The 12,775-nt window shown below is 49.4% G+C and overlaps 1 protein-coding gene and 1 pseudogene across 4 annotated transcripts in view; one reads left to right on the top strand and one right to left on the bottom strand.

Moving 5' to 3' along the window:
• Positions 1-12,775, bottom strand: part of LOC149367588 (uncharacterized) — a 1,242,925-nt gene that overhangs the window by 61,076 nt on the left and 1,169,074 nt on the right. The window lies entirely within an intron of this gene.
• LOC149367603 (uncharacterized) lies at positions 6,250-10,648 on the top strand (annotated as a pseudogene).

Here is a 12,775-nt window from a genome sequence, read left to right as displayed (position 1 = left end):
ATAGACTTCCTATAGACCTATCGACTTTCAGTAGACATTTGTCTATAGACTGTCTATAGACAAATGTCTACTAAAAGTGTATGACCATTAATCTATAGACTGTCTATAGACCTCTCTATGTGATTGGTTTATAGACAGTCTATGGACTGTCTAAAGAAATTTTTATAAGTGGTAGCAGTGTCAGCGCATTTCTCTTCACCACGCCGAACGCCTGAGGCCGAAGGTAGATCGTGGGAAATGGGGTTTGCGTAGACCAAGCGGTAAGGCTCCCAAACTACTACGCTACCGACGCAAAACTGGCATAAACCGCGAATAGCGATGGCAGTCGTGCTCCTGCGGGAACAGCGGGCGCGCGGGTGTTCCAATCGCTGCTTCCACAGGCGGCCGCCAGGTGCAACAATACGGCAATAAAACGCGAAAAAAACATGCTATCCGCATTTTTTCGCGACAATCCATGTCGCATTGATCAATTCTAGCAGTCAAAATCTTGTATACATGTAAAAAAGCAGCTGCAAACGTTTGATTCAGTATCCTTTTTAAGGTTTAGTGCTACACTACTTAGGTAACCTCCTCAGTGGCGCTGCTCTATATACATATATCTCAGAGAATGTTTGTAGCATTTGTTCGTTCATTCTTCAAAGCAAGCTGGCAGCACGCCGCTTTATCGCTTTGTTTGTGATGAAAGACGGAACCAGATTTATCTCGATTGATCGCATCCAGGCGGAGCCGAAGTAACATTGCAGGCCTTATCTTGAAAGTTCGCTATCAGTTTTAAATTGAGCACCGCCGAAGGCAGCGGACATTCTGCTCGATGACCGCCGAGCACGCTTGTTAATTCGCCGCCGCCCTGTGATTCAGTTCTTTGTGGGCACAAGTCAGCCTAATAAAGAGTTTCGTTTGGAAGCCGTCTTCGCTGTCTTCCTGCACACCGGACTGCCGTCACCACTATACGTCACATATTGCGGAGGTGGTGCGTCAGTCCATGTACCGGACGCACCCTTCAAGTCGGGACGCCAGCCCTCTGCGCTTCGCACCGGCCGAGAACAGGCCAGCAGGCAGCGCAACCTGAGTTCGGGACCCTGCCGGGCACAACGGGAAGACGTCAGTCGTGGCCTAATCATCAACCCCGATCGTCCTGCAGCTGCCACGGGTGCCGCGAACACTTAATGGATACCGAAGCGAAGACCCTGAATGATGGTTAGACCAGTTTGAGCGTGTGCCATGATTGAACATTTGCGATGTTGGGATGATACTACTAAAATAGGGCACGTCTTTTTGTCACTGTAGGGCCCAGCATGCAGGTGGTATGGAAAACGTGAGTCTTCCCTAACCACATGGGGGTTATTCAGAAGAGAACTTTTGAAGACATTCACCAGTGTCGCGAGGAAAGAAAGAGCCGAACAACTCCTCCAGTCCCGGATGCAGCTTCCGGGCGAGCCCGTACGCGGTGGCGTCGAAGAAACGAAGCGCCCATTTCGTCGCGCCGACCCCGAAATGAGCGAGTAAAAAAACTTTCCGATTTAATGCCGGCATCAAAGAACAACTGTCCGCCAGCCGCCAAAAAATGCCGAGGAATTCTTGCACGAAGCCTGCCCCATCGAGAAGACCCTCGACGTCTGGACTCGGCAGGCCAACCGCCCTGCTGAAGCCTGTGAAATTCGTCCAAACACTATGACCACCACCAGCTTGCGGGAAGTTATCCGTGAGTTCGTCCGCAAGGAGCCACGACGACTGCTGTCATTCTCCCCACAGCCGCAGGCAGTGACACTCATGGATGTGGTACGGGAAGGAGTGCGACAGCATATATGCGCAGGCTATTTCACAATGTACTGAAGTGGGCACAGGGCAGGCATGGCTGCTTGAATTTTCTGGTAAGCCTTGCACTGTTGGCGTTGTCCCTGTTTCACTTTGTAGATTTCTTTTTAGACACAGGCTGTTCAACAGCGGTTTTCGGAGGACCTCCTTGCCTGCTCAATTTCTAAAGTTTTTCCAAGCACTCTTTGCAGCTGGTAACGTTTTTCTTTCACTTCATATTTCTTGTACATGTGTACGCTGCTTGATAATGTTCGTTCCACACACAACATTGTTTGTTTCACCTTTTTGACTCCTACTGTTGGCCAGAGAAGCAAAGACCTGAGCTAGTTTCATGCAGATTAATCGCAGCACCTTCGATTGGGTTTGTCGAAACGACTCGGCTTGGAGATTTTTCCATTCGTGATGTGATGCCACAAAATTCCGCGCACGTTCGGAAAGCAAGCGCGCGCCGTAGAGAATTCTAGAACACTGCAGAAAGGAATCCCGGGGAGAGCGTAACCTGTTGTACGTGTGTTGCTGCCCTCACCACTTCGCTCGCCGGCGCGGCGCGAAAGGAATCACTGTCCGTGTGCGCCATCGATCCTTGCGAAGTGTGGAGAAAATAATCGCCGACCGAGTACACCTAGCCTTGCACATGCTAGGAATACCCTCTCCACTTCTCCCGAGCGCCGGAGAGGCTGGTCGGAAAGCGAATTCTCTGAAAACCAGTCGCCACGCCTGACTAATGGCGAGGCGCGACTGGCCCCAGGAAGACAAGAGAATTGTGCAGTTAAGAATGTGTGTATGTGCACGCCTGCCTTGGCGCGAGGAAACGACCACACGCGTCTGGCGCCTATGTGTATATGATGGGCGCTGCCCGCTGTCAGTCTTAAGCTTCGGAGAAGTGCGCCCGCACGACTCACGGGCCAGCGAGGCAGCAGAGCGCCTGTCTTGGGGATGGCCCCTTCGGATCGCAGTGCCCGATGAACAAATGGTATTCATTTTGTTTGTGTCTCCCCGCTGGTAGAGCACTTTAGGTGAAATAATTATTTTTCAATTCAATTTTTGAATTCAATTCCTTTCATTTCCTTTCTCAGAAGAGGAGACAGGACAAAAAGCCGTGGCAATGGCTTGACGCTGGTACGGTACCCTTACAAATTGGCAGTCATACAGGTAGCGTTGTTGACAGGTCGAGAAAAAAATTTTGTGCTGTAATCTCTCTTGAGACTGTATCTTTGCACGAGTTGAATTGTATTGTTAATCAGTTTGTATGTGCTCGTACGAGTGATTGTTAAATCCTCCGTATGTTCTCTTTGCTGCATAAACTTTCTTTTGTTTGCGAACCTTTGGCTCCGACCCATTATCTCGCTTGTGACCGGCGCAAGCTAGACACCAAACGACCAAAAACTCTGTTGTCGCTTGGTAGCTGGTTTCTGGCCGAGCTTGCCACACCAGCGGTTATCTTGCCTTTGCATTACATGCCCTGCCTAAGCCCACTTCCTCCTCTTGATTGCGACTAGGTAGCAGCGCTGGATTAAGGGGGGGGGGGGGGGGGGGGGCTTAGGGGGCTGCAGCCCAGGGCCTCACCTCCGACAGCAGGAGAAGGGGGCCCATTTATTCTAACCTGCTTATTATATGGAAATGGGAACCACAGTCAATGGAACTTCGAGTGAAACGTATGAAGCGAGAAAACCGAAACGAGGAGACGGGCCCCCAGCTAATGTAACTTCGTTTAGCCGAATCGGTTGGTAGGAAAGCTTGTCGAGCTGCAAAAACAGGAATCCTCCTCCACCCCAGTGGAGCCCCCTTACGAAGCGATATATGCGTTTGCTTAAGAATGGGGGGAGGGTTTTTGTGGTTTTTTGTCAATCCCCCATCCAGTGGCGTCTGAAGGTGTAGTGTGTTTGAAAATCCTGGAGCCGGCAAGTCGGCATTGATGATGGCTTGAGGCAAGAGCGGCGCTCCTGCATTACGAATCCGGCAGCGCTGAAATTTTTCTCGCTGCTTGAGCTGGTGGCCGGAACGGCTAATTCTTCTAATTCTTAGAACGCTTGAAGTACGAAGAGGAGTGACAGGCGTGGTGTCGTAAGGGATGGAGTAAAGGGTGGTTATTTTCTCTTCTTCTTTGTACGGAGAGGTTGTCCCTTCGTTCTTCTCTCTTCCAACGATGTACTCAGCCAGTAGGATGAGACTTGCAGGAAAGACAGGGACTCTTGTCGAGCACTGATATAGGTTTTATGTACACAGACGACTATTTACAAGGATTATATACATGACAGCATCATGTCCCACCAGCCGCCCCGTGGACCCACTCCACGGCTACTCGAGAGCACGGTCTGCGTGCCTGGCTCCGGTCGAGACCAAAATCTCTGAGTCGCGATGGCGGCAGAGCATCGCGCGCCTCCGCGCTCTCTCCCCACGCGAAAAGAAAAAAAAAGCAAGAAGTTGAATTATTCTTAACCCGCTAGCAGGAGGAGCCTCGTCACTACATGTGTTTTCGCTCTCTCCCTAAAAGCCCCGGCCTCGGGGCCATACACAGCTTGGAGACGCGGCGACGAACGCCCTCCCGCAACAGGGACCCCTCGGGGCAGGTAAGATGCCGCTAAACCTTCCCAGATGGGGCTAGCAAATGGGCGCGCAGCCACCGGGCATCGTCCGTACCGCGCCACGCCGTGTGGCACCGGCCCTGTCAGAGAAGGGATGCCTTCGCTAACCCGCGCCCTCCGCGAGCCTAACCCTTTGAAGAAAGCCGCGAGGCGCGAATGCTGCCCGTCCCTCTCCCCACAACAGACCTGTGGGCGATCCGCACTCGGCCACGGAGGATCCTTTCTTCCCGCAGGCCACGACCGGGCGGAAATGCAACCTTCAACTGATAGGGGAGACCCCTCGTTTACTTTGGTAAAAAAAAAAACACGGAAACGAGCTCTTAGCGAAACAGCGAACGCCGTCCAGGCTAACGACCGCGATGCTGTCGCCGCGCCGCTCGTAGAGCGGCTTTTTCAGTCGTTTCAGTCGTCAGCCGGTTAAAATGGAAAGAGGCGATTGAATGGCGCCAACCTTACAGATGGCGTGCCATGACACGCTGTCTTTTTTACTTGTCAGAGCCAGAAAATAAGCGACAGCACGGCGCTCTCCTGCGAATGCTGTGTTCACTTCGCTGAAAAACGATTACGGCGAAACGCAGCAACCAAGGCTGCGCCAGAACAGTACGAGCTGAGCCGTAGTGGAGACACCAGTAGCATTCCTCTAATACCATTCATGTGGTGGGGGCCCCCCTTCGCTCTTGCCCGCTACTATTGTCCGTCTCCCCTGCCGGAACCGCCGCGAGTAGCTCCTGCCTGGTAGACGGACAAGAGAGAAGGCAGTCAGCTCTGCAGTGCGTTGCGAAGCGTCTTCCCGAGAATGGCACCACAAAATGTATCGGCGAGTGGAAGAAGTTAACCCTTTCTCGAGGCGCTGCTGGAAGAAAACATTGACGTTTCGTACTAGCAGTGACATGTTCCTCTTGGCCACCTTGGTCAACACATAGGAGGTGTTGCCTCGGTCAACGACCAGTTTTTCGGCAATACCGCAGTTCATTAGAAATGCTTCCCTGGGCGGCGCGATCCCGCGTGCGCTGTATGCAGCCTTACCTCCGCTTCTCGAAAGCTTCCATTCTTCTTACCCTTCCTACTGCAAGACGCCCACAGCTGGTGGCTTTTCCCCAACGTTGGTACTTGCTAGAACCGAAAATAGGTTTTGAGCCCCAACTAGCTTTTCTTTGCTTTTTGTTAGCGTTTGTGCTATCCTACCATCCTTGTACATTCCCTCCTCGATGGTCTACACACAAATCACTTCCTGCTGTGCATACAAGAGCACCATGGCCATTTTCGCACTTCCGCATAAGATTTTAGCTAGGCTGGCAGCGTTGTGGTCGCCAAAGCTGAACGTGCATGTTCTCACTAACGGCGAAAGCCACAAGCCGGAAATGCAGAGGTTCGTGAACCTCGGTTCTCGAACCGAATGGTGGTGACCGGTGGTTGGTACTAGGAATTATTGTGGGGAGGGGATACTGTTCCCGGCGTATGCTGGTGATGTCGGCCATTTAGTGGCATCACTGTTGGGGACCAGGGGAGGGGGGTGAATACCCGCGTGCCACGCACCTGCGGCACGGCGAGCGCACCTAGCGATTCCCTAGGTTCTCCAGAGACAGGCCGAGGGAGGCGCGGTGACGCCACGTCTGGTTGAGAACAAGGACAACACCAAAAAACGTCACGGAGAAGCGCATTCCATCGACCAATCAGCGTCTCCGGCCTACCTACCCCCAAACGCTTCTGAACTGATATCAGGAGGTCGCGTTCGTCTTGCCACGCCAAGTCCGGAGGAACAGCGTTCGTCGTTCGTGCTTTGCACACCTGTCAAATTCCATTTTATCTCAACTTTTTGTCAGCTGTGACGCCGTCCGTTCATGTGAAAATGCCCGGTCGGAAGCATCAAAGTGGTGCGTCTAAACGAAAGGCGAAGTTAGAAAGATAAGATCGTGAAAAGAGGCTGCCAAAGATGACAAAGTATCTTCTGAATGCAGCTTCTGCGGAGCATTATGACTGCTCTACCCAGAGTCCGTACCAATACCCCGATAGTACCGACAGTGCTTCTGTGAAGGACTTGCCAGCTCCATCACTACAGTTTCCTGGCAACAAGCCAGATTTCACTCATCTTGGTTGTCTGGATCCTGGGAAAACGGTGCCAACCCCGTTCGTCCATATATCTGAGCAACCGAGGCTAACCGAGGTCTGTCCTGTTCCTGAGTTAGCAACGTCGTTGCTACTCGGCCCGGCCCCTGCCACGGAGCTCCAGGTGTCCTTTCCGCCAGGCCCGATTTCTGCTTCTGCTCAGGACGAACTGGCGAGCTAGTTGGTCACACATCTCAAAAATTTTAACGAGCGCACGAGAATGAAACGAGGACTGAAAGAAGACACACACCACAAAGCGCCGTACTGCAACTGATTTATTTTGCATGCGAAGCGCCCAAATTTATGCAATGCGTCACTGGCACTCGTGGAAAAAGAACAAACATAAAACAAACACCACGGTGATACGTCTGGCTACTCCTTGATAGCGGTGAAGGCCGTCGAGCCGAAACCAGGCCACGTCATAAACAAGAAAGCCCAAACATTATCGAGACAGAGAAAAACACGTGGAAGGACAACATTTAGCAACAGCCGTTACTGGGGCATTAATTTTAATAAATGACGCTCCTTTGCACCTAACTGTACAGAAGCAAACTGACACATTTATCCTTAAGTTTATAGATTTCACATGCTTCCATGATCTCCCTTGTGATTTTTTCCGCACACCTGCGCAGAACTGTGGTCTGCTCAAAGATAGGCCCGTATTTCTTGCACAGATCGCAATCACGGCAGTGTATGCCCAGGTGTCGGGAGGCATTCTTGACATTGTTGTTACGCTCTCTGAGCCTCTCATTCAGGCACCTCCCTGTCTGGCCGATATAGGCTCGACCGCAGGGCAAGGGAATGGAGTACACCACGTTGTTTCTGCTGATCAACAGGCGCCAAACATCCCCGATGAGCCTCCTTCTACTGACGAACGCCAGCAAACAACACTGCAAGAACCGACTCACTTGTTTCCTACTAGTGCGGCTTCGAGTCATCGTGTTTCCACCCACAAAGTGTGCCTCGAGAGGACTGGTCAGACAGCTTCTCGCTGCGACAACAAAGAAGTGCAGACCTCCCCGCAGCAGGAGGTAGGTTGTGAGGTTCTCCAAAGTGACCCTGCTAAGTGGCCGGACGTCATTACTGATAGCTTTCGGAGTGTATGCCTTGAGAAAGGACCAGTGTATTTTCAAAATCACGCAGAAACTTTTCCGTCTTCCGAAAGACAATACACAACTCAGAAGCGTTATATGTCAGCTCATCTTTTCGTGCGAAAGGCTATAAATGGGGAAGCGTACGAGCGACACTGGTTGATGTATTCGGAGTCCAAAGGTTCCGTTTACTGCTTCATGTGCAAACTATTTTCAGTTCGAAGCAACCAGAGTACTTTCACCACTCATGGCTTTTCTGAATGGAAAAAAGCAGAAGAAAAGGTTTGCGCACATGAAAATAGCGTCGAGCACCGGAACTGTGTGACAGCATGGCTCGCCCGGTCTACCTCGAGCAGCACAATTGAGCTGGTTAAGCATCTTGTCACTGAGCTTAAAGTTAAGAAAAACCAGCCAAAAAAGACGGGGACAAAGGAGAGACGAGGCACACACAACGACTGGACTATCAACTGTGCTTTATTGAAAAAAGCCGTGATAGAAGCCGTGCTAACACAGTTATCTCCATGATTGCTAATGTGAAATGCTTCGAGGATTTCCCGCTCAACCTTACCCTTGCCTCTACCGAGAAAAGTGACATTGGAAAACAACGGGTAGCACCCGCAATCGCGGCAATGGCGAGGCAAGTTTGCTCCGTCAGCCGGAGTCAGAGAGTTATGGTGCTCTCGTAGCCTTTAATTTATACACCGGCCAGTTTGGCCGATGTAAACTTTTTCGCATGTCAGCGGAATCTTATAAACCACCCGTGTCGCACAAGGAACATAGCAGTTTTGATGCCGCGTCGAACAAACAGGTGGTCTAGTTCTGCCACGCGCGACACGTGAACAAAGGCCTGAAAGTTTGCAAGGAGCAGAAAAGACAACATTGACACCTTGTCTTGTAGCAACTTTTTTGATATTGTGGGAAGCCCCATGCACATAAGGCATGTTCACGTTGTTCACGTGTCGCGCGTGGCAGAACTAGACCACCTGTTTGTTCGACGCGGCATCAAAACTGCTATGTTCCTTGTGCGACACGGGTGGTTTATAAGATTCCGCTGACATGCGAAAAAGTTTACATCGGCCAAACTGGCCGGTGTATAAATGAAAGGCTACGAGAGCACCATAACTCTCTGACTCCGGCTGACGGAGCAAACTTGCCTCGCCATTGCCGTGACTGCGGGTGCTACCCGTTGTTTTCCAATGTCACTTTTCTCGGTAGAGGCAATGGTAAGGTTGAGCGGGAAATCCTCGAAGCATTTCACATTAGCAATCATGGAGATAACTGTGTTAGCACGGCTTCTATCACGCTGATGCAGAAAGAATTAGGTTACTTGTCCCGTTGACACCGCAGTTTGACTATCTTACGAGATCGCTGTTGTTGTTTTTTGTGCTGGTTTTGCGGTGCCGTTGAGTTGCGCATGCTCTGTTGGGTTTTCTTGGAGACTGGCTGTTTTTTCAATAAAGCACAGTTGATAGTCCAGTCGTTGTGTGTGCCTCGTCTCTCCTTTGTCCCCGTCTTTTTGGCTGGTTTTTCTTAAGTATAATGTACCAACTAACCCAGATTTCAACTCTTCTGCAAATCTTTTGTCACTGAGACCGCTTACTGGACAGAGGTGTTGAAACGCGTAGTCGTTGTAGTTAAACTTCTAGCTGAGCGCAGCCTAGCGTTTAGGGGAAGTGATGAAGTTTTTGGTTCACCGAGAAATGGCAATTACATGGGAGTACTTGAAGTCATTGCCAAGTTTGATCTCTTTCTAGAGGAGCACATCAAACTATGGGAACAAGGGAAAAGGTGACCCATCGTACCTGTCAAAAACCATTTGTGACGAATTTATCGAGCATATGGCAAAGGCTGTCAAAAATCGTCTCGTTGACGAAGTGAAACGCGCAAAATACTTCTCTTTAATTGTTGATTCCACTCCAGACCTTACACACGTTGATCAACTGTCAGTTGTTTTACAATACTACTTAAATGGGCAAGTGTACGAACGGTTTCTTGGATTTGTTCCAACTGAATCGCATACCGGCTTGCATCTTTTCGACACCGTGATGACCCTCTTGACAGCCAATGGCATCTCAATTGGTGATTGTGGGGGCCAAGCATACGACAACGCGAGTAATATGTCAGGAAAGTACAAAGGACTGCAAGCTCAAATAAAACACCTGAACGAATTGGCAGCCTACGTCCCATGTGCTGGTCATTCACTAAATTTAGTTGGCGCGTGTAGTGTTGACAGTTGCCTTAAGGCTGTCAAATTTTTTGCTCTAACTCAGAGACTGTATGTGTTCTTTGCTGCCTCACCTAAGCGATGGAAACATCTTTTGAACAGCATGGGTGAAAGTGGTGACTGTGAGCAACTTGTTTTGAAGAGTCTCTCTCAGACCAGGTGGTCAAGGCACGCTGATTCATGTAAGGCCATTTTGAAAAATTTCAATGCAGTCTTGTGCTGCCTTGAAGCGATCTCAAAGAATGAAGAAGAAAACGGTGACACTCGGAACGAAGCGCACTCTCTGTTCAAGAAGATGACAAAACTAGAGACTGCATTCATGGCAATTTTCTGGAGTGAAATCTTGGAGCGCTTTGACAAAACGAGCGTAGCAGTTCAGAAACCAGGATTAGACATTTCTACTGCTGTAGAACTGCTGAGCTCTCTAGAAGGCTTTGTTAATTCGTTGCGACCTCTCTTTGATACCTTCGAGGAGAGAGCTAAGTACACATAAATGTTATCAGGATGAGGGCAAACGTATCATTTTGAGTAAGCACCCGGACGGAGAAAGCGATAGTGTGCTACGAGGTAGAGAAAAATTTATCGTGGAGACCTTCAGTGTCGTGCTTTGCGCGTGCGAAAGGCTGCCTACGCTGAGCTCTGCGAAAGGTTCGGATTCATAAAATTGCTGACAGAGGTTGGGAGCGAGGCCTCTCTGGCACAGCAGGCTGAGAGGTTGGTGAAAACCTACGAAAATGATTTGGAACCAGCATTTCCCGCTGAAATCGTTCAGTTTGCGAACTTTCTGCACAACTCTGTGTGCAAAGGCACGAGTGCCCTGGGAATAATGAAGTTGCTGCACGAAAGAAAGCTTACTGATGTGTTTCAGAACCTTTCCATTGCTTTGAGAATATACTTAATCATACCTGTGACAAACTGTGAGACCGAGAGATCGTTTTCTAAGTTGTCGCTGATAAAAAGTCGTCTTCGTTCGAGCCTCCTTGACAATAAGTTGAACTCGCTTGCTATCATGTCCATTGAAAGTGACCTTCTCCGCGATCTATCTTTCGAACAGACTATATCTGACTATATCTGAAAACAGCGCTGCGAAGGAAAACCCGTCTGTCGGCTTGTGTCACTGAAAGAGGAGGGGAGGCGGCGCGCTGCACTGCAGCCCCGCAAGTTGTCGGTCGGCCCACGTGGCTCTTCCGTGGCGCTCGGCCATATACGCACACGTGTCGGGCGTTCTAAAAGTCGCCTGGTGTTTTTTGCGCTGTGAACCTAATGCTACTGCGTTACTGCTGCATGAATCCCATTGATAGCCTTCGCTCTTTTTATTTGTTGGAATTAAAATGAAACATGGCATATATTCTAGTCGTGCAGCGGGGAGCAGGAAAGAGGGGGCAAGTAGAGGGAGAGGGGGCCTACATCCGCATTAGCCCAGGGCCCCCATTTTTCATAATCCGGCCCTGCTAGGTAGTCATTAAGAGAGAGAGAGACTCTTTAATGAAGAGCAGAGAATTTAGCCGGCGCTTAAAAATCGCTGGCATGCTACTCTGCGTAGGGAAGGGAATTTGTGAGATAAAGACAGAAGGAGAGCAGAGTGGAAGAGGTAAAAAAAAACGAAGATAAAATGCGGCCATGAAATGGGTACTAAGGATGTCTCTTAACTTTACACGTATCACATTACTTTCCGTATATCGCTGCATTGTCCTTAACTCAAGCCGAACGTTTTTCGTTAGCAACCACGTTTCTTCCCCATAGGTGAGTACCGCTGATATAACTGTAGGGCGCTTTTCTCTTCAGGCCGTTAAGAAGAAATAGCCGTCTTAGCTGTTACCTTTCGACTGGTGCTGTTTCGGTCCTTTGTTTTTTCTTCTTTATTTATGTCTATGCAACCTTCCCATTCATTGCCTTGTTGTTCGTAGCGTTCCTTGTGTGCCCTCTCTCTGCCATCCCGTTCCTTGCGCTCGCTGTTTTCTCCTGAGGGATATTGGTAAACTGTCATTCGTGATCTCAGAGAACCTACCCCATATGCGCTCCATCCCATTCTTAATCTTCTAGTTATATCCCTCTCGTGATCCCGATCAGCCGCCCCTACCTGCCCTAAGTACACCTATTCCCTTACCATTTCCCGCATCTCGTTACCAATTGTGAACTGCTGCTCCCTTGCGAAACACTTGAACATTAATTTGGTTTTCTGCACGTTAATTTTTAGACTCACTGTCCTGTTCTGCCTGTGTTATTCATTTATCATGGTTTGCAGTTCATCGCATTAGTGACGTATGTCATGTATTAGGCAATGTCATCGGCGAATCGCAGATTACGTATATATGCTCTATTTACTCTTACCGCCAACGGTTACCGATCCAGGCCTCGGGACACCTTCTGTAAACAGGCGGCGAAGAGCATTCGCGAGACCGTGTCCTTTCCTTGTTGGAATTTTATTGCTGACTTTATGCGGCATTACGGTAGCTGTGGAATCGTTATAAATATCTTCCAATGTTTTCACATAACACTCCTCTACACCCCGGTTCCACAATGCCGGCATGACTGCTGAGATTCCAACTGATTCAAAGGAAGGGCTTGTAAACGTCGAAGGATGAAAAACTGCTTAGGTGAAACTTCATCCAGATATCAAGCTTTCTTTTCCAAGACATTTCTTAGAGGCCTACTAACTATTTCTGCATTTTGTGAGAAGTTGCCAGCCAATTAAGAAAGGAATTATCTCCCGAAGACGCCGGGAATTGAACAAAGGACTTTCCTATTGCGAGGAGAACGCGCAACACCTGTCTTATTATGTTTGCTTTATTTTCTTTTCAGTGTTAAAAAAATATTACACAAGCAGCAAAGCCACGTTGCTTTTTACGAATAAAGCTGAACCCAGTTTATGGATTCCCTTGCGACTGTATGCTAACGACTACGGGTGGCATTAGAAAGAGGGGGGGAAATAGAAATAAAAAAAATTAATGCTT

This window comes from Amblyomma mixtum, chromosome 1 (genome assembly GCF_055824585.1).
Source record: "Amblyomma mixtum isolate Tamu chromosome 1, ASM5582458v1, whole genome shotgun sequence".
Taxonomy (NCBI): Eukaryota; Metazoa; Arthropoda; class Arachnida; order Ixodida; family Ixodidae; genus Amblyomma; species Amblyomma mixtum.
The sequence above is the reverse complement of the archived record's forward strand: the minus strand, read 5'-3'. Positions and strand labels throughout refer to the sequence as shown.